Source organism: Globicephala melas, chromosome 16, assembly GCF_963455315.2.
Source record: "Globicephala melas chromosome 16, mGloMel1.2, whole genome shotgun sequence".
NCBI classification, from domain to species: domain Eukaryota; kingdom Metazoa; phylum Chordata; class Mammalia; order Artiodactyla; family Delphinidae; genus Globicephala; species Globicephala melas.
The window spans coordinates 36,393,804-36,415,398 of record NC_083329.1 but is presented as its reverse complement, the minus strand read 5'-3'; the positions used below and the strand labels follow the sequence as shown (position 1 = coordinate 36,415,398).

The following is a 21,595-nucleotide window of genomic DNA, read 5'->3' as shown; positions in this document are numbered from 1 at the left end:
CCAGCGCACAAATTATTTTTCCCTATGCGGTAGCTCCACAACTTCACATGTGGGGATTTCTAAGCTTCCATCAGATGTAATTTTGATTTCCTGAAATCCTAAATGGGCAGAAGAAAAAGGGAGACAGAGGTATGCACAGCCGTACAAAGGGAACACATACGGCTGGTTCCCATCACACGGCTAACTATAGAAGCAGAGACCACCACAGTGAGTCCCACTGAAGAGTCTCACTGAAGCTTCTGGCCCCTCTCCCATGACCCCCACCCCCATATATCACAACAAAGCTCGACATCTGGAAGCCCGATGATCTTCAGCTGCCCCTCTCTGCCCAGAGAGTGTTGTACTGCACACGACCAGGAGAAAAAAAGAGGAGGGAGAAGGAAGGGGAAGAGGAGATATCATCAGAGCAAGTAGTCTTTTCTTTCCAGGGTGATAATGGCAATTTTCTAAAACACCCAAAATTGCTTGTGAAATGTACTGTCTTGTCAATTAACACTTCAAATCCTTTTTTCAAAAATTACAGTGCAGAATAGAAGCTATTCAACTGTTCTTTGACAATGTTCTACTGAGACCACTGAGTGATTTTTATTGCATGCCAGGTATCAGCTAACCTTCTGTATCTTTCCCTAAAACCATAACACACTTGAGTTGCAGTTGCAGCTTTCTAAAGTCTAGACCAGACCGTGGGGCTTCTTGGAACCATCCTCCCAGGAGAAGCAGGGTCTAGCCAACATCTACCCAACATCTCTGCGGATCTCAGCCTTGACCTTGACCTCGTGAGATTTACCTCCAATCCACTTGAGTCATGTCCTCCCAAAGCCACACCATCAACCTACCAGCACCTGTGCCTACCCTCACTTCTGAAATGCAGCGTTGTTGTGAGAATTAAGTATCCCTCTCTAACCCCAACTTTCCAACCTCCCCAAGTCTCCAGCTCAACTTCTTTTTTTTTTTTAACATCTTTATTGGGGTCTAATTGCTTTACAATGGTGTGTTAGTTTCTGCTTTATAACAAAGTGAATCAGTTATACATATACATATGTTCCCATATCTCTTCCCTCTTGCGTCTCCCTCCCTCCCACCCTCCCTATCCCACCCCTCTAGGTGGTCACAAAGCACCGAGCTGATCTCCCTGCACCTGGTTTTCAACCTCCTTGAACCCTCAGGCCCCTGGTTCCTCCATTTTCTCCCATTCCATCAGCCTGTCCTGCTCGCGTATCCTTCTCCTTGGAGGCTAGAGCTCTTGATCCATCACATCAATTGCTCTCTTTCTGGCATCCCCAATCCTTCCAAGCCACCAGTCCCCAATTCCACATCAATCCAAATATCCGAACGTTTCCACTCCTATAAACGGTAAGGCAAGTTCTGCTAGAGCAAATCTTTCAACCTTGCAGATGAATGGCGCAACACAATCATGATTTCTAACACAGGCTAAGTGCGTGGAGTGACTCAGCATCAATGTGTTGTACCAATTCCATACACACGTTGGTTCCTGGTTCTGCCTCTTAGTAGCTGTACAACCTCAGGCAAGTTGCTTAACCTCTGTGTTTTAGTTGTCTCATCTGTAAAGTTAGGATAATAATTCCATCTTTACAGAGTTGTTGCAAGAAATTAGTGAGTAAATATATGTAATTTTAACAATGCTTAGAACATAAAAAGTGTCCAAAACTATTGGTGCCAGTTACTATTTTAGAGAGAATTGGGGCCGCTGGATAGGATTTCCCTCTATTTCCGTTCCTTCAGTTATTCTTCCAGTTTATTCACATCCATGTGCATCCTTATTTCTTTTCTGCCTTTCTCAAAGAAAGATGTGTCCATTTATATTTAATTTTTCTAGTTAATATCCCCCTCCTCTTTTCTATATTTTGAACCTAGACATTTACACTGGGTCTGCTTTAGCCTATAAATTTACTCAAGTGTCTCTCATCTTGAAGCAGAAAGGAAGAACAGGAGAAAGGAAAGAAGGGGACATAAGGGAGAGAAGGGGCAAAAACTACCCTTCAGCCTTGCCACCCTTTCCAACTACCACCAATGACTTTCTTCCCTTCACACTCCCAGCCTCTTAAGAACCTGTCTCCTCACCCCGTCCTCATTCCCACCACCATGGAATGGAATTTGCCACCTGCCCCCCATACACACCACGCAAGCTATTTTTGACATTATCACCAATGGCTCCCAATTGCCAGTGGTAGCTCTGCATCCTTAATTAACTGACCTCTCTGTAGCATCTGGCACTGCTGACTTCTCTCTCATTCCTGAACTATTTCTCCCCTGAATTTCCATGACAGGAGTCTCTCCTGTTGAGCCTTCCTCCCCTGAGACCTGTGCTTCTTACTTCTTTGGCTAGATCCTTCTTCCTCGGACCACTCATTAGATATTGCATCATTTATTCATTCATTCAACACACGTACTGAACACTTACCGAAGGGCAGGTACCATGACAGCTGCTGGAACCAGCTAAGCAGGGGCAGCTGAAACACAACTCCAGAGGTCATTACTACTCATGGTGAGACACAACGACTCAGACACCTGAGTGGTCTTTTCTGAAGTCGTGTGTGGCAGTGACACGACTCGGGCCCTGCCCTCACACTTGGTATAGTGAAAAAGAACATGTAACTAGACAATCAGAGGACAAAAAGAAAGGTACAGTGACCGCGGTAGAATGTGAACACACCCTAGTTACGCTCCACAATTTTTTGATCCATTTCACACTTCACTCTTCACACACTCCCCAGGTAATTACATCCCATCATGTGATTTTAACTGAACCTAGTAGCCGATGATGCCCAAGTCTTGTATTATCTGCACAGAATATCATATTGCCTACCAAACGTCTCTACCACATGCCCTAGAGGGCACCAAGGCACCAAAAATATAAATAAAGCAAAAGTCTTACCATGAGGCATTAATCATTTCCCATCTGTACCACTTCAGCAGACCCCCTGGTTTATCACCCTCTTGGACTTTTCTTCAAGCCCCATTAAGAGTTAGCTGTTTGAAACACAAGTTAATTTTATCACCAAACCCCCAGTCCTACCTAAATCCCCTGTGTAAAAGCTTTCAAGGATTACTCTTAGTGGCCAAAGCAAAATTGAAACTCCTTCTACCTTAGTGTGATACACAAGACCCTAAATGATCTAGCTCCTGCCTGCTCTTCTGTCATCTACACAGCCACATAGGTACCCTGCACGTCAGCCACCCCAAACCACCCTGAAAAACCACGTGGTTCCTTCAATCCACAGTGTCCTTTCCCACCTCATTCCCTTTGTACCTATTGTTCCTGCTGCCTAGAACGCCCTTCCTCTGGTTGTTCACCTCATGAATTTCTACATTTAATTGCTTGACCCATCTAGGCAGAGGTAAGTACCTCTGGCTCTAAACTCCCATAGAAAGCAGTCACTACTGGGACTTAGCACAGTGCAGTGACTCTTTATTGATACACCTGTCTCCCCTAGGATAGCGTAAGCCTTTGAGTAAGGACCCTGCCTATTCCCTGTGGGTCTTCAGCATCCGGGGCAGCAGCTAGCACGTGCTGGGTACTCAGCCTGGTGAAGAGGTAAACTCACTGAGTTATTTTAACATTGTTTAATCACAGTACTTTTTAATTAGGGACTTCAAAGGTAATTAATTCTCTTTCATCAAATGTCTCTTCCCCAGAAGAGACTATTTAAGATTATTAAAACTATAAAAGGTTAAACTGCAATTTTACCTTAATATACAGTAACCTGTCTTTGGAACCAATTAGGTGTACTATTATGCGAGAATTTATAAAGAAAGCAGAATGTTCCAGGACACTTCTGAGATGTCAATTTGGGGGATCAAATGACTCAATGTCATTTGAAATTTTAGTTAGACCTTCATTTCTAATAAAATTAGAATATTTGGGACTTCCCTGGTGGTCTAGTGGTTAAGACTCTGTGCTCCCAATGCAGGGGGCCTGGGTTCGATCCGTGGTCAGGGAACTAGATCCCACATGCCGCAACTAAAGATCCCTCACGCCACAACTAAAGATCTCGCATGCTGCAACGAAGATCCCATGTGCCACAACTAAGATCTGGTGCAGCCAAATAAATACTTTTTAAAAAATTAGAATATATGGTTGGCTACATTTTATTTTATTTGAATGTGGAAGATAATCAAAGAAGTCAACCTAAAGAAGTAAAAAGGAATAATCCATAGTAGAAGATAATGTAAAAAAATATATACATTTATATGAATATGTATAACTGAATCACTTTGCTGTACATCTGAAACTAATACAAAATTGTAAATCAACTATATTTCAAGAAAAAATTTTAAAAAGAAGTAAAAAGAAGAGGAAAATGTGTGGGGCTTAATTTTTGATACAATGACCAGTCCCTTTATCATTGGAACACCCTTACTATTAAGTAAAATATTTTTGACAGTATCTTATTTATATCCATTTATTTATTCTTTACCCACGTACTTTGACTTTTTCTAAGAATGTTTATGAATTTTTTAATTAAGTCATCACTGTTGCCTGGTGAGCCTTGTAACTGAAGTTGCCAAACAGCTAGCAAGCATGGAGGGCAGGGTCTGTGTCACTGAAACGAAATGAAGCTTGGACCCAGGTGGAATGGACCTTACCCCTGGGTTCATTGGGATTACAACCAGAACCTGGCAGTCACTGCTCTGATTACAAAAGAGAGAACAAAGACATGGGGGAGATATCTGGCTTTTAAAAGTCAAGAAACCACAATACTTCTTAAATCATTTTATGCCAAAAATACCACAATGGCTGTCTACACTGCCAAATCCACTAGCTAACCACTCAGGTTTATCTTCTCATTCTGCACCTCAACACGCGTATGGAAGAAGCCCTATAGTTCTGAGCAGGATATAGGATTTTTGAAGAGTGGGAGAACTTCCTTGGCTGGTTCCCACAGCCTGTGCTCTGACCCTACCAGGTTACCTCGCCCACCCACACATACACTCGTGTTCCAACTCTTCCAACAGTTATGCACGAGCATATGTGGGGAAACAGCAAATTAAAATAGAAAAAGGAAACATCACTGACCAATGTGTATTGGGTTAACGTGAGTACAGAAGAGTGTACCTGACCTAGCACAGCTACTCCTAGGCATTTTATCTCTGACCTGTTACACTCTCTATAAACACTCCCCATGGGTAATTACACTTACACACACACACACACACACACACACACACACACACACAACTTAAACTGAGTCTCTATGCTGATGACTCCCAATCTATATTTCTTGCCCAGAATATCTAACTGCTCATTTGGCTCTCTCTCCCCACAAGCATGAAGGATATAAAGTTAATAAGACCCCAAGTCTTCCCATGCTTTTTTCAACACAGATGCACAGTAGCAGCTAGAAATAATTAGGAGCGACCAGAACCACATAAACCAAATTTGGCAGGGAAGGAAAAGCAGAAACTTAGAAACATGTGACCTAGGTATTTACAAACTTGTTTTTGCCAAGAAATCCTTTGTTCAAATAAAATCTTACTTGGAAACCCAAAATGTGAAATCAAGAATAGCCCACCTGCTCGGGTTGCAGAAAAAACCACCGAAAGGAACCCTAAGCTGGACGCTGGACTCTTCCTACCCACATTGTCCCCATGCCCTGGAACAGCCCCCGAGGCTCCTTGAAACTCTCAGAAATCTGCAAAACATAGTTCAAAAACTACTGGTCAAGATCCATGAAGGTGCTATTTTCAATACAAAAATTAACAGCGTAAGCACAGTTTGGGAAAGCTAACTGGTAACCAGGCATGAGAATTTCCATGAGTATTAACAGATGCACACTATATATAAAAGAGATAACCAACAAGGACCTACAGTACAGCACAGGGAACTATACTCACTATTTTGTAATAACCTATAAGGGAAAAGAATCTGAAAAAGAATGTGTGTGTGTGTGTGTGTGTATGTATGTATATATATACATATATATATATATATAACTGAATCACTTTGCTGATTCAACAACACAACATTGTAAATTAACTATACTTCAATAAAAAATAAATGAATACATAAATAAATAAAAGAACAAATGTCACTAAAAATAAAGTTGGTTCTGAGTAGCGAGAGCTAGATCAGTCTTTTTCAGGCCCTATGTCAACCACTTCACCACATTTTCTCAAAGACAGTAAATCCCAATGACAAGGAAAACCCTAAAATTAGTCATATTTTGTTTAAGTCACACAAGGCCAAGTTTAAATTGCTATCTTTCTTATACTAGCTTTCTTATCTAAACTCCTATATTTTCGAAATCAATTTGGTACAATTAAAAGGAAAAGTATCCTTTTAATTAAGGATTTAAGAGGCAAATTTGAGCATTAGGATTAACAAGTCAGTCAACTTAAGGAAACACATAATAAATAAGGACATATCTGTAAGTTATTATAGAGGAAACACATTGTTGTACAGGAAAACCCCAACTTACTGTCCTCGAGTAACAGACCTATATGACACCACAATCACCAAAAACATGCAACAAGGTGGGCAACCGATGGGTTGGTTGACTGTCATGATACCAAATTTGGTTGCTTTGGTTACTTTGACACTGTACACACATAAGCTCAGTGAATCTCACGGGGGGAAAAATCAGTGGAAATTCACTTAACCGTTAGAAAATCTTCCCATTTACTTAGTGGACACTGTATAGAGAAATTACAAAAATCCAATATCATGTTTAATTTTTTCATCATAAAAAGACACTATAACAGCGATTTGTTTCAATAACATTTATTCTGAAAAAGCATAACATGATTAAGTATTATATAGATTGGTGGCTCTCAACCCTGGCTGCACATGAGATTCACCAGGGGAGCTTTAAAAATTCCTGATGCCCCGGATCTGTCCCAGAGCTACTGAATCAGAATTTCTGAGGGTGGCTTTTGGCACCAATAGTTTCTTTTCCTTCCCCAGCTTATTCTAATGTGTCACCAGGCTTGAGAGCCATTGATATAGTCTTGCATCAACTGATCAACTCAGTTGTCAAACACCAACACGAACAAACCATTCCTTTTTGGTAGCAGTGACGCCTGTGAGCTGGGCTCCCCTGGCTCATGACTAGTTAATAATGATGGGTAAGGCTGCTTTCCGCTAGTTGTCTGGTTGACCCGTATCTGACCGAAGAGGCTGCATTCCCTTCTCCTTTAAAGCAGATCTAACTTTGTTGTGAGTGTGGGGTTTTTTCTTTTTTAGGTCGTTCCTTCATGGGCTGTGAATGTCGTTGTTTTGATACAGGTTTAGAGAACTGAAATTGCTATTTCAAGAAATACAACTGGTTTTGGTAGATAAATATGACCTTACTTCCATGGAAAGTATTTCATCAAAAAAAAGTAGAATTACAAAATAGGTAATTGTGGCCTTCATCTGTAATATGTTAAGTAAACCAGAAAATGGTGAAATGTGCTCAGAAATATTTTGAAATTTATAAAGTCTACAAGTGACGACATATTGGTAGAGTTAAGATTTTATGTTGCTACTTTGTTTACATATATGAACCAGGGAGCCATAAGACAGTTTGGGGAAAAATGGGTTGTGATTTTTATGGTGAGTTAGAAGACTGAAAACTAGGTTCCGGCCTCCTCTATAATCAAAAGGGACTAACATTACATCCATAAGAGAGGCTCATAAACATGGAATTTCTCTCCAGAGCCAGAGAAATGAGCTATTTTCAAGATCTGCTAGGGTACCCTAAGAAGTTGAAACATTAAAAGCTCTCTTAACTGAAGCAATCAAAGTCAGTGAAAGCAGAGAGTCAAAAAGTTGATACATCATGTTTCAAACATTTTATTTCAATCTTAGTCACATAAATAAAAGTAAAATCATTCACTAATCTTTGGGTGCCAGGTCATGACTGCAGTTCTGTGTTGCCTTTGTTGGTTAAACCTCCCCCAGATTTCCTCCTTCCATTTCTTAAATGCACTGGTACCTCAAAGGCACTTGTGAAAAAACCTGAGGGCAAAATCTCCGTAGATTTTTTTACTATAGTTTCCAATCTTTGATAGCTCTGTATTCCATACCTGGGGAGCAGTAGTTTGTTTATTTTTTTTTAAATTTAGCCTTTTAAAGTATATAATTCAGTGGTTTTTAGTACCGTCACAATGTTGTAAAACCAAGACTACTGTCTAATTCCAGAACCCAGCCATCACCTCAAAAAGAAACGCTGTACCTACTGCCATTCACTCTCAATTCCCCCACCCCATACCCTGGCAACCACAAATCTACGTTTTGTCTCTGTGTTTGCCTATTGTGGATATTTCATATAAATGGAATCACAGTGTGTGGTTTTTGTGTCTGGTTTCTTTCACTTAACATGTGTTCATGGTTCATCCAGGTTGTAGCTGTTGACATTGTTTTTTAATATGGCTTATTTTTATGAGTCTATATGGCAATCAACTTTGTTTTCATAGAAATAGCATTCCTTTTTGGCACTCCCATTATATCAGTTTATGTAATATTTAATTAAATTGCAAAATTACAAGAGCAAGTATTAATAAAATAAACAAGACTGTGACCAAACACCACGGTAAGCGTGCACCTGAGCTGATAAAAGCGAAGTACACCCCTTTATTATGATGACAGTTATTTGCCACAGTGGTCTCTGAGCTCTGAGCAACAACGGGTTCGTGTTTCAGAGGGAAAGGAGAGCACCGGTTAAGCCCATGAGCTGTTTTAGTGTTGGTGGATACTCCATTACCTAGGACGGAGCGGTATGCATGCAGAGGGTGTAGAGGCGATGTGTCTATTAGACAACCCAACACAACCTCAACTGTCCCCAAAAGGAAGTCTTCCATATGTCTACTTCTTCAAAAGAGGCAAGGATGTGTTCCCATAAAGATAGGTATACCCTCCTGCCTTTATAAAAGCTTTACCATCCTACTCATCTTTCGAGAATCAGCTCAAACGTGTCCTGCTCTATAAATTCTTCCCTAAACCTTGACTCCCCAGACTGCCTACGTGCTCTCTCTCCTTCAATTTCCAGCATACTTATCTATCTCTTACAGTGCTTATAACTGGTATTACATAGCTAGTTACACAATGTATTTTCTTCCATATGAGGCTTTAGGCTGCTTGTGTTTTTATATCTCCTACAGCCACCAGCACAGGAAAAGAGGGGCACGGGACACAATCTTTGCACAAACTGTAATAAGAAGTTCAAGAAATATTTATTAAGTAAATAATGAATGAGCACATTGATTAAATAATTAAGTAAAGGTGTGTAACTTCCTACCTGGCTACAGAGCAACGCACCTCTTTCTTCAACGTGCAGTAAGGAAGGGGGATGAGAATCTGATGGGGCAGAGTGGTAGGCAAAGGAAGAAAATCAACTCCTCTGGGTGCCTAGCAGCTATCAGAAATCATGACTCTCCTCCACGTGTCTAACAGAGATCACTTTCAAATAGGACATTGTTAGATAATGACACTTCCTGATGTCCTCTGATGTAGAACAAATTAAAAACAGAGAGAAAAATCTTTGTACTCAAAACATCCCATTGTCTTCAAGTGTGGATTTGGTTTTTCTCAATTAAATTATTATACCACTTGAATGGGTTTTTAGATATCCTAGAAACTACTCATAAGAACATAGCTTCCAAATTGGCGATTCTTAAAAGCAAAGCCATGGGTTAGGTAAGGAATGCATAAACAACCCCCAAAGCGGCACTGAATACTTTTTTTTGGCCGTATACGACTGAAAAACTGCCAAGTTCATTTTGATAAGCCTTTGTTAAAAACAATAAACATGCCTGAGCTTGCAAACCATGCCGTTCTGAAGAAAAGGCAATTGAGAAAATTAGAAAATGCTTAAAACTGCGATGTCTGATTAAAAAGGAAAACCTCTGTGGTAACGGATTTACCAATAAGTCACAACACTGTGTCTCCTATTAATACGGAGCAGGGGACAAAATGTAAAGTGAGACAAAATAAAAGCAGAACACCATCTTCATAAATAAATAAGAAGCTACATCTTAAAACTAATACAATTACAGTCCGCAACACTGACACAGGGGCACCAACACGATTGAGAAAACTAATCCTCCCATGCTTCATTAAGTTCAATGTCACCACAATGATGTCCTTGCATTAAAGGAAGTGTAATGTCAGGGACTCCGAATGAATATACATAAAATAACCAAGTGTGGGAATTTCTATTCACACAGAGTTCACGTATGTCAGTTCATAAAAGTTAAAGTCACTTTAACTGAATTTGTTTTTCACTGATTATAAAATCAGCAGAATCACAGTATTGGAAGGAAGATAATTTGGAATATTTACATCCATTTCCCTACTTTAGGCAAAACTGAAATTCTCTTCTATCTGCCAAAAAAAATCCTGGAATTCTAATAAATTAATTGTAACTTGAGGTCCACAGGATCAAAGTTCTCTGTTTTGTTCACTGACATACCTCAAGTGCCCAGAACAGCACTGGGCACATAGTAGGCACTCAATAAATACCTATTAAATGAAAGTAAACTGAAAGACATAAAAAATGTGCGATGTAATGCTAAAATGCTAAATAAGTCTGTTTAAAATTCCTTTCTCAGCTCTGTTGTAGGTTATGGTGTTAATCATAACACACAAATTGTCCTCATATAAGCCACTTTTCTCAAGCCGGCTCCAAAGTCACAAATCACACTTTTAACTCTAACCAATCACCACCACAGGGAGGTAAGAATCAGAAAAGACTTCAAAGAGAGATGAGGGTAAACTTCATCCATAGGTTTTGATTTTGATTACTTTTCTTCTCCTGGAAGTTCATCTGGGATGTATATGCATATTCATCTTTGTATTATTATTTAAAGACATGTATTTAAGAATGTGTTATTTAAAATTAAGGGTTTGGGGGCTTCCCTGGTGGCACAGTGGTTGAGAGTCCGCCTGCCGATGCAGGGTACACAGGTTCGTGCCCCGGTCCAGGAAGATCCCACATGCCGCGGAGTAGCTAGGCCCGTGAGCTGTGGCCGCTGAGCCTGCGCGTCTGGAGCCTGTGCTCCGCAACGGGAGAGGCCCCAACAGTGAGAGGCCCACGTGGCCTTTTTTTTGTGGCCGCAAAAAAAAAAAAAAAAAAAAATTAAGGGTTTGTATTTTTTAACATTATACTACAAAGGTGGTTTGACTAAATCAACCTCTCATCTATTTCAGAATCCCACCAGTTTAAATAAATAAATAAATAATAAGAACAGGAAAATGACATGATTAGGTGATTCTAGTCATCATTTTTGCTCAAAATGCCTGGAAGCAATATGCTTTGAAAATTGAATGGAGTTGGAAGCAGAGGGCCTGGATTCTGGTGTTGGCTCCATCACCAAAGAGTTTAACCAATCCCTGCTAACAGGAAACTGAGCTTCCCAGGCTGTAAGGTGAAGAGTTTGACAAGATGACCTCTAAAAACCTGTACAATTTCCAAGATCCTGTGATTATAAGTGACCAAATTCAGTCACTTAATTACTACTCCCTGGGAGGGTCAGACACCATTGGCTTAGTTTGACATGACATTTATAGGGGGAGAGGGGAGCAAACTATGCAGGGGCAGTTGATTTTAAAAGCTAGTGATCTCGGGGGACTTCCCTGGTGGCACAGTGGTTAAGAATCCACCTGCCAATGCAGGGGACATGGGTTCAAGCCCTGGTCCAGTAAGATCCCACATGCTGCAGAGCAACAAAGCCCGTGCACCACAACTACTGAGCCTGTGTGCCACAACCACTGAAGACCAAGCTCCTAGAGCCCATGCTCCACAACAAGAGAAGCCACTGCAAGAAGCCCACACACTGCAAAGAGTAGCCCCCGCTCACACCAGCCAGCAATGAAGACCCAACACGGCCAAAAAAAAAAGCTAGTGATCTTCGATACCCTTGGACATAGTGTGTTTCTAAATTTGGAGGCTCTGAAGACTTTCCTCCAGGGTTAATCTGACTGGGCCACCAGAGTGCCCAGCTCTCAGCAAAGAAAAGGTAAGATAAACTAATTAGAGTCCCTTCAAGAATGGAAGGGTTGCACTACTGGGCATATACCCTGAGAAAACCATAATTCAAAAAGAGTCATGTACCACAATGTTCATTGCAGCTCTATTTACAATAGCCAGGACATGGAAGCAACCTAAGTGTCCATTGACAGATGAATGGATAAAGAAGATGTGGCACTTATATACAATGGAATATTACTCAGCCATAAAAAGAAACAAAATTGAGTTATTTGTAGTGAGGTGGACGGACCTAGAGACTGTCATACAGAGTGAAGTAAGTCAGAAAGAGAAAAACAAATACCGTATGCTAACACATATATATGGAATCTAAAAAAAAAAAAAAAAAAAAAAAAAGTCCTGAAGAACCTAGGGGCAGGACAGGAATAAAGATGCAGACATAGAGAATGGACTTGAGGACACAGGGAGTGGGAAGGGTAAGCTGGGACAAAGTATGAGAGAGTGGCATGGACATATATACACTACCAAGGGTAAAATAGATAGCTAGTGGGAAGCAGCCACATAGCACAGGGAGATCAGCTCCGTGCTTTGTGTCCACCTAGAGGCGTTGGGTAGGGAGACAAGAGAGAGGAGATATGGGGATGTATGTATATGTATAGCTGATTTGCTTTTTTTCTTTTTTTTCCCAAAATGCAGAGAAGATTTATTTCGTACAAAAGCATAAAAGACATAAATAGAAGACTATGTGTGTGTTTGCGTGTGTGTGTGTGTGTGTGTGTGTGTGTGTGTGTTTTCTGGAAGTGGGGGTCATGGATGTCAGGCCTGGAAATATGTGAGGTAGGAAGTGATGAGACAAGCCAGGCCTGTGAGATCAGGTGGGCAAGCCTAGCACCTGAGGTTTGAGCTAAAGAAGGTGGCCTAGTGATCAAGGGACACCCGTGGTGAGCCTGACCCCAGGGCAGTGGTCCTGGTTGTGATTCACCTTGTTATACAGCAGAAACCAACACACCATTGTAAAGCAATTATACTCCAATAAAGATGTTTAAGAAAAAAAGAATGTAAGGGTTGAACCAGTGCCCTGGCAGGTCCCATCCAACTCAACACTAAAAAAAAAAGAAAAAAAAAGTTACAAGAGATTCAGAATGCTGAGTTGTGAAAGCCGAAGGCTAACCAAAGAGCCCCAGGACTTACTGGAATCGTGCTTTTAAATTTTGCTTCAAACACCTTCCCCTGAATCTGTACTACAGGTATCACTGATTTTCTGTGAGGACAAGAAGCAACTAAGAAATTAAGTCAATTGAAGGTTGTGAGTACTATTACCTGAGGGTGAGGGGAGATTCAAAATAAAGAAATAAATAAGATACACTGGAAACAGAATCCAGAAGAAAGGCGGTCTCTCTTGCACGAGAAGTCTGCATTTGGAAAACACAGGAGATAGGGATCAAAGCCGCTCCCTTTCCAGCCACCTGCCCAGAAACTGCCCGAGCGCCTGCCCAGCACCGTCGGGGCAAGTGGGCACGTGTCCCTCCTCTAAACCAACGGGCGCTCCGAGGGACCGGGTTACGGTGGCGGGCTCCCCGCGCGCGTCTCACCAGGCGCTGGGGCGGCGGGGAGCCAAGGGAGAGCCCTCCGCCACCTCCGCCCAGCCCAGCCCTAGAGCCCGCCGCCGCGCCGCGAAGGATGCCCGGGTCACCTGAGCTACCGCGTCCTCAGCACGGCCGAGCGGGAGATAGCACAGAAGGTGAGCCAGGTGGTTCCCGGGCCCGAGCGCTCGGTTTCCCGGCGCCAGAGCGACCGGCGGGAGACTGCGCCCCGGCAGCCCGGCGGGCCAGCCTCCAGCCCTCCGCAGCCCGCCCAGACCCCCCTCTCCGCCTGCCCCCGCCGGGCCCCGCTGCGTGCTCACCTCGCGTGGTCCTCTGCAGCCCGGACGGCCGCGCGCGCGGACATACCCCCGGGGCGCGCCCACCGTGCCGCGTCCCCGCGCGGTGGCCCCTTCCGGGGCCCCAGGCGCCGCGGTCAGCGCGTCCGAGGCGCGGGGAGCTGACTGGGAGGGGGCGCCGGCGGTGCTGGGGCCGGTACCCCGCGGGCAGCGCGAGCAGCGCGGGAGGCGGAGAGCGTGGCGGGGAAAATCCCCGCGCTCGGCCTCTGAAATGCACCAGCAAGTTCAGCGTCCCGAGCTCTGCCGTGCACTCTCTGGCCGGCGGGTGAATGGGATTTATCCCTGAGATCCGCTCTACGAGCCGCGGCTTGGCGAGGGGTGAGGGGCGCGCGGGAGGAGGGCCGCCTCGCGGTTATGTAATGGATCGGCCTTCCGTGACCCGAGCCAACTCGCTCTGGGACGTCCCGACCCTCCCCGGCAACTGCAGTGCGTGCCCCTGACCTAGGCAAGCAGAGGGGGCCGGGTGTTCTCAGAAAGAACTTTCCCCTGCAGGCTCAAAGAGCAAGCTCTGGAAAAGGAATCCAAGGACTCTCTTGTGTGTATCCGGCAGGGATCTGGACTCTGCCATACAACCCGTCCCATTTCACAGCACAGGGAACTGAGGCCCCAAAGTGTTTAAAACACTGTTTCTTATTGTTAGATGGACCTAGATTCAACTCTCCTGAAAACCTCATGACCTTAGCCAAGTTACTTAAATCTCCGAGCCTTTCTTCACATATAAAACGACGATAATAATAGTGTCCACTTCCTGTGCTTGCTGAAGAGGACAAAATGAATGAGGCACAGGAGTCCGGTACGTACGTAACACACCCCCAGTAAAAGTTACGGCTGCTCCTTGTGCTAAGGTTCGCCCGACTCTCCAAACGTCGCCCTAAAGTCGGCTGTCTCACTGGCCTAAGGAGCTGCCCGAGGGACCTTCCTGTAAATTATGCTCCCCGTCAGAAGCAAAGTCTCCGAACTGACTAGGTCTGATTCCAATTTCTTGGGTTCTACATCCTTGCTACTCAACAGCATCGTCATCTGGGACGTTGTTAGAGATGCAAAATCTCAGGCCCAACCCCAGAGCCGTTTAACAAGAATCCCTAGGTGATTTAGTCGGTTGTACTTCAAAGTTTCAAAGTGAGTAAGGCTTTTTAGAAAATTTGAGAAGGGGACTAGAAAGTTATGGCTCGGTGGCCACACAATACCTTAGGGTATTTTAAAAATAGACTGCTAAAGACCTTCCTCATTTTACCCTCCCGCTATTTTGTCTCTTTACCCCCTCCCCAGTTTCCTGCTCTTTAACTATAAAATCTGGATTGAGCTCCCCTTTTCACCTGCAGAAAGCTCTGGGTTACATCTAAGTAATGATTAGTGAAGCTACCTCTAAAACACACAGAAGAATTAGCAAATACGAATTGTAAAAGAATTCATTAGCATTGAAAATGTACTTAAAATGTTGAAGCAGCTGTAAGTCCTGAGCTTTCATCTGTGAAGGTCTTTAGGTTAAAGACTTGAATACTTTTGCAGTTCAGAAAAATACTTCTCTTAGTTAAACATTGCTTTGGGTGGTCAAGGAGACCCAATTTCCACCTTAATGTAGGACAACCAGTTGTTTCTTTTTTCTTCTTTTTTTTTTCTTTTACATCTTTATTGGAGTATAATTGCTTTACAATGGTGTGTTAGTCCCTGCTTTATGACAAAGTGAATCAGCTATACATATACATACATCCCCATATCTCCTCCCTCTTGCATCTCCCTCCCACCCTCCCTATCCCACCCCTCTAGGTGGTCACAAAGCACAGAGCTGATCTCCCTGTGCTATGTGTCTGCTTCCCGTTAGCTAGCTATTCTACATTTGGTAGTGTATATATGTCCATGCCAATCTCTACTTCGTCCCAGCTTACCCTTCCCACTCCCCGTGTCCTCAAGTCCATTCTCTATGTCTGCCTGTTTACTCCTGTCCTGCCCCTAGGTTCTTCATATCCTTTTTTTTTTTTTTAGATTCCATATATATGTGTTAGAATACAGTATTTGTTTTTCTCTTTCTGACTTACTTCACTCTGTATGACAGTCTCTAGGCCCATCCACCTCACTACAAATGACTCAATTTCGTTTCTTTTTATGGCTGAGTAATATTCCATTGTATATATGTGCCACATCTTCTTTATCCATCCATCTGTTGATGGACACTTACATTGCTTCCATGTCCTGGCTATTGTAAATAGAGCTGCAATGAACATTATGGTAGATGACAATGTTTGAATTATGGTTTTCTCAGGGAATATGCCCAGTAGTGGGATTGCTGGGTCATATGGTAATTCTATTTTTAGTTTTTTAAAGAACCTCCATACTGTTCTCCATAGTGGCTGTATCGAATTACATTCCCACCAACAGTGCAAGAGGGTTCCCTTTTCTCCACACCCTCTTCAGCATTTATTGTTTGTAGGATTTTTGATTATGGCCATTCTGACTGGTGTGAGGTGATACCTCATTGTAGTTTTGATTTGCACTTCTCTAATGATTAGTGATGTTGAGCATCATTTCATGTGATGGTTGGTAATCTGTATATCTTCTTTGAAGAAATGCCTATTTAGATCTTCTGCCCATTTTTGGATTGGGTTGTTTGTTTTTCTGATATTGAGCTGCATGAGCTGCTTGTAAATTTTGGAGATTAATCCTTTGTCAGTTGCTTCATTTGCAAATATTTTCTCCCATTCTGAGGGTTGTCTTCTTGTCTTGTTTATGGTTTCCTTTGCTGTGCAAAAGCTTTTAAGTTTCATTAGGTCCCATTTGTTTATTTTTATTTCCATTTCTCTAGGAGATGGGTCAAAAGGATCTTGATGTGATTTATGTCATAGAGCATTCTGCCTATGTTTCCTCTAAGAGTTTTATCGTGTCTGGCTTTACATTTAGGTCTTTAATCCATTTTGAGTTTATTTTTGTGTATGGTGTTAGGGAGTGTTCTAATTTCATTCTTTTACATGTAGCTGTCCAGTTTTCCCAGCACCACTTATTGAAGAGGCTGTCTTTTCTCCATTGTATATTCTTGCCTCCTTTATCAAAAATAAGGTGACCATATGTGCATGGGTTTATCTCTGGGCTTTCTATCTTGTTCCATTGATCTATATTTCTGTTTTTGTGCCAGTACCATACTGTCTTGATTACCATAGCTTTGTAGTATACTCTGAAGTCTGGAAGCCTGATTCCCCCAGCTCAGTTTTTCTTTCTCAGTATTGCTTTGGCTATTCGGGGTCTTTTGTGTTTCCATACAAATTGTGAAATTTTTTGTTCTACTTCTATGAAAAATGCCAGTGGTGGGCTTCCCCAGTGGTGCAGTGGTTGAGAGTCCACCTGCCGATGCAGGGGACACGGGTTTGTGCCCCAGTCCAGGAAGATCCCACATGCCGCGGAGTGGCTAGACCTGTGAGCCATGGCCACTGAGCCTGCACGTCCAGAGCCTGTGCTCCACATGGGAGAGTCCACAACAGTGAGAGGCCCAAGTACCACAAAAAAAAAAAAAAAAAAAAAAAAATGCCAGTGGTAGTTTGATAGGGATTGCATTGAATCTGTACATTGCTTTGGGTAGTATAGTCATTTTCACAATGTTGATTGTTCCAATCCAAGAACATGGTATATCTCTCCATCTGTTTATATCATCTTTAATTTCTTTCATCAGTGTCTTATAGTTTTCTGCATACAGGTCATTTGTCTCCTTAGGTAGATTTATTGCTAGGTATTTTATTCTTTTTGTTGCAATGGTAAATGGGAGTGTTTCCTTAATTTGTCTTTTATATTTTTCATCATTAGTGTATAGGAATGCCAGAGATTTCTGTGCATTAATTTTGTATCCTGCTACTTTACCAAATTCATTGATTAGCTCTAGTAGTTTTCTGGTAGCATCTTTAGGATTCTCTATGTATAGTATCTTGTCATCTGCAAACAGTGACAGCTTTATTTCTTCTTTTCTGATTTGGATTCCTTTTATTTCTTTTTCTTCTCTGATTGCTGTGGCAAAAACTTCCAAAACTATGTTGAATAATAGTGGTGAGAGTGAAGAAGACAGCAACCTTGTCACGTTCCTGATCTTAGAGGAAATGGTTTCAGTTTTTCACCAGTGAGAATCATGTTGGCTGTGGGTGTGTCATAGATGGCCTTTATTATGTTGATGTAAGTTCCCTCTATGCCTACTTTGTGGAGGGTTTTTATCATAAATGGATGTTGAATTTTGTCAAAAGCTTTTTCTGCATCTATTAAGATGATCATATGGTTTTCTACTTCGATTTGTTAATATGGTTTATCATATTGATTGATTTGCATATATTGAAGAATCCTTGCATTCCTGGGATAAACCCCACTTGATCATCGTGTATGATCCTTTTAATGTGCTGTTGGATTCTGTTTGCTAGTATTTTGTTGAGGAGTTTTGCATCTATGTTCATCAGTGATATTGGCCTGTAGTTTTCTTTCTTTGTGACATCTTTTTCTGGTTTTGGTATCAGGGTGATGGGGGCCTTGTAGAATGAGTTTGGGAGTGTTCCCCCCTCTGCTATATTTTGGAAGAGTCTGAGAAGGATAGATGTTAGCTCTTCTCTAAATGTTTGATAGAATTCACATGTGAAGCCATCTGGTCCTGGGCTTTTGTTTGTTGGAAGATTTTTAATCACAGTCTCAATTTCAGTGCTTGTGATTGGTCTGTTTATATTTTCTATTTCTTCCTGGTTCAGACTTGGAAGGTTGTACTTTTCTAAGAATTTGTCCATTTCTTCCAGGTTGTCCATTTTATTGGCATAGAGTTGCTTGTAGTAATCACTCATGATCCTTTGTATTTCTGCAGTGTCAGTTGTTACTTCTCCTTTTTCATTTCTAATTCTATTGATTTGAGTCTTTTCCCTTTTTTTCTTGATCAGTCTGGCTAAATGTTTATCAATTTTGTTTATCTTTTCAAAGAACCCGCTTTTAGATTTATTGATCTTTGCTATTGTTTCCTTCATTTCTTTTTCATTTATTGCTGATCTGATCTTTATGATTTCTTTCCTTCTGCTAACTTTGGGGGTTTTTGTTCTTATTCCTCTAATTGCTTTAGGTGTAGGTTAGGTTGTTTATTTGAGATGTTTCTTGTTTCTTGAGGTAGGATTGTATTGCTATAAATTTCCCTCTTAAAACTGCTTTTGCTGCATCCCATGGGTTTTGGGTCATCATGTTTTCATTGTCATTTGTTTCTAGGTATTTTTTGATTTCCTCTTTGATTTCTTCAGTGATCTCTTGGTTATTAAGTAGTGTATTGTTTAGCCTCTATGTGTTTGAATTTTTTACAGATTTTTTCCTGTAATTGATATCTAGTCTCATAGCATTGTGGTTGGAAAAGATACTTGACATGATTTCACTTTTCTTAAATTTACCAAGGCTTGATTTTGACCCAAGATCTGATCTATCCTGGAGAATGTCCCATGAGCAGTTGAGAAGAAAGTGTATTCTGTTGTTTTTGGATGGAATGTCCTATAAATATCAATTAAGACCATCTTGTTTAATGTATCATTTAAAGCTTGTGTTTTCTTATTTATTTTCATTTTGGATGATCTGTCCATTGGTGAAAGTGGGGTGTTAAAGTCCCCTACTATGATTGTTACCGTCGATTTCCCCTTTTATGGCTGTTAGCATTTGCCTTATGTATTGAGGTGCTCCTATCTTGGGTGCATAAATACTTACAATTGTTATATCTTCTTCTTGGATCGACCCCTTGATCATTATGTAGTGTCCTTCTTTGTCTCTTGTAATAGTCTTTATTTTAAAGTCTATTTTTTCTGATAAGAGAATTGCTACTGAAGCTTCCTTTTGATTTCCATTTACATGGATTATCTTTTTCCATCCCCTCACTTTCAGTCTGTATGTGTCCCTACGTCTGAAGTAGGTCTCTTGTAGACAGCAAATATATGAGTCTTGGTTTTGTATCCATTCAGCCAGTCTATGTCTTTTGGTTGAAACATTTAATCCATTTACATTTAAGGTAGTTATGGATATTTATGTTCCTATTACCATTTTCTTAATTGTTTTGGGTTTGTTATTGTGGTCCTTTTCTTTCTGTTGTGTTTCCTGCCTAGAGAAGTTCCTTTAGCATTTGTTGCAAAGCTGGTTTGGTGGTGCTGAATTCTCTTAGCTTCTGCTTGTCTGTAAAGGTTTTAATTTCTCCGTCGAATCTGAATGAGATCCTTCCTGAGTAGAGTAATCTTGGTTGTAGGTTTTTCCCTTTCATCATTTAAATATGTCCTGCCACTCCCTTCTGGCTTGCAGAGTTTCTGCTGAAAGATTAGCTGTTAACCGTATCGGGATTCCTTTGAATGTTATTTGTTGCTTTTCCCTGCTGCTTTTAATATTTTTTCCTTGTATTTAATTTTTGATAGTTTCTTGGCATGTTTCTCCTTGTATTTATCCTGTATGGGACTCTGCACTTCCTGGACTTGATTGACTCTTTCCTTTCCCATATTAGGGAAGTTTTCAACTATAATGTCTTCAAATATTTTCCCAGTCCCTTTCTTTTTCTCTTCTTCCTCTAGGAACCCTATAATTCAAATGTTGGTGCGTTTAATGTTGTCCCAGAGGTCTCTGATACTGTCCTCAATTCTTTTCATTCTTTTTGCTTTATTCTGCTCTGTGGTAGTTATTTCTATTATTTTATCTTCCAGGTCACTTATCCGTTCTTCTGCCTCAGTTATTCTGCTTGATTCCTTCTAGAGAACTTTTAATTTCATTTATTGTGTTGTTCATTATTGTTTGTTTGCTCTTTAGTTCTTCTAGGTCCTTGTTAAACATTTCTTGTATTTTCTCCATTCTATTTCCAAGATTTTGGATCATGTTTACTGTCATTACTCTGAATTCTTTTTCAGGTAGACTGCCTATTTCCTCTTCATTTGTTAGGTCTGGTGGGTTTTATCTTGCTCCTTCATCTGCTGTGTGTTTTTCTGTCTTCTCATTTTGCTTATCTTACTGTGTTTGGCGTCTCCTTTTCGCAGGTTGCAGGTTTGTAGCTCCCATTGTTTTTGGTGTCTGCCCCCAGTAGCTAAGGTTGGTTCAGTGGGTTGTGTAGGCTTTCTGGTGGAGGGGACTGGTGCCTGTGGTCTGGTGGATGAGGCTGGATCTTGTCTTTCTGGTGAGCAGGACCATGTCCAGTGGTGTGTTTTGGGGTGTCTGTGACCTTATTATGATTTTAGGCAGCCTCTCTGCTAATGGGTGTGATTGTGTTCCTGTCTTGCTAGTTGTTTGGCATAGGGTGTCCAGCACTGTACCTTGATGGTCGTTGAGTGGAGCTGGGTCTTAGTGTTGAGATGGAGGTCTCTGGGAGAGCTTTTGCCGTTTGATACTATGTGGAGCTAGGAGGTCTCTGTTGGACCAGTGTCCTGAACTCGGCTCTCCCGCCTCAGAGGCACAGGCCTGACACCTGGCTGGAGCACCAAGACCCTGTCAGCCACACGGCTCAGAAGAAAAGGGAGAAAAAAATAAGTTAATTAATTAAATTAAATTAAATTAAAAGTTATTAAAATAAAAATTATTAAATATAAAAAATTAAAAAGTAATTAAGAAAAAGGAAAAAAAAAGAAAGAAACAAAGAAGAGAGCAACCAAACCAAAAAACAAATCCACCAATGATAACAAGCGCTGAAAACTATACTAAAAGAACAACAACAACAACAAAAAAAAAACCGGACAGATAGAACCCTAGGACAAATGGTAGAAGCAAAGCTATACAGACAAAG

General features: G+C 41.4%; 1 protein-coding gene across 2 annotated transcripts in view; it reads right to left on the bottom strand.

Moving 5' to 3' along the window:
* Positions 1-13,872, bottom strand: part of SLC16A12 (solute carrier family 16 member 12) — an 88,926-nt gene extending 75,054 nt beyond the window's left edge. For both annotated transcript variants that reach the window (XM_060286500.1, XM_030865038.2), the window contains exon 1: positions 13,831-13,872. The gene's annotated coding sequence lies outside the window, so the exon portion shown is untranslated. The remainder of the gene's footprint in view (positions 1-13,830) is intronic.
* Between the last annotated feature and the right edge of the window lie 7,723 nt (positions 13,873-21,595).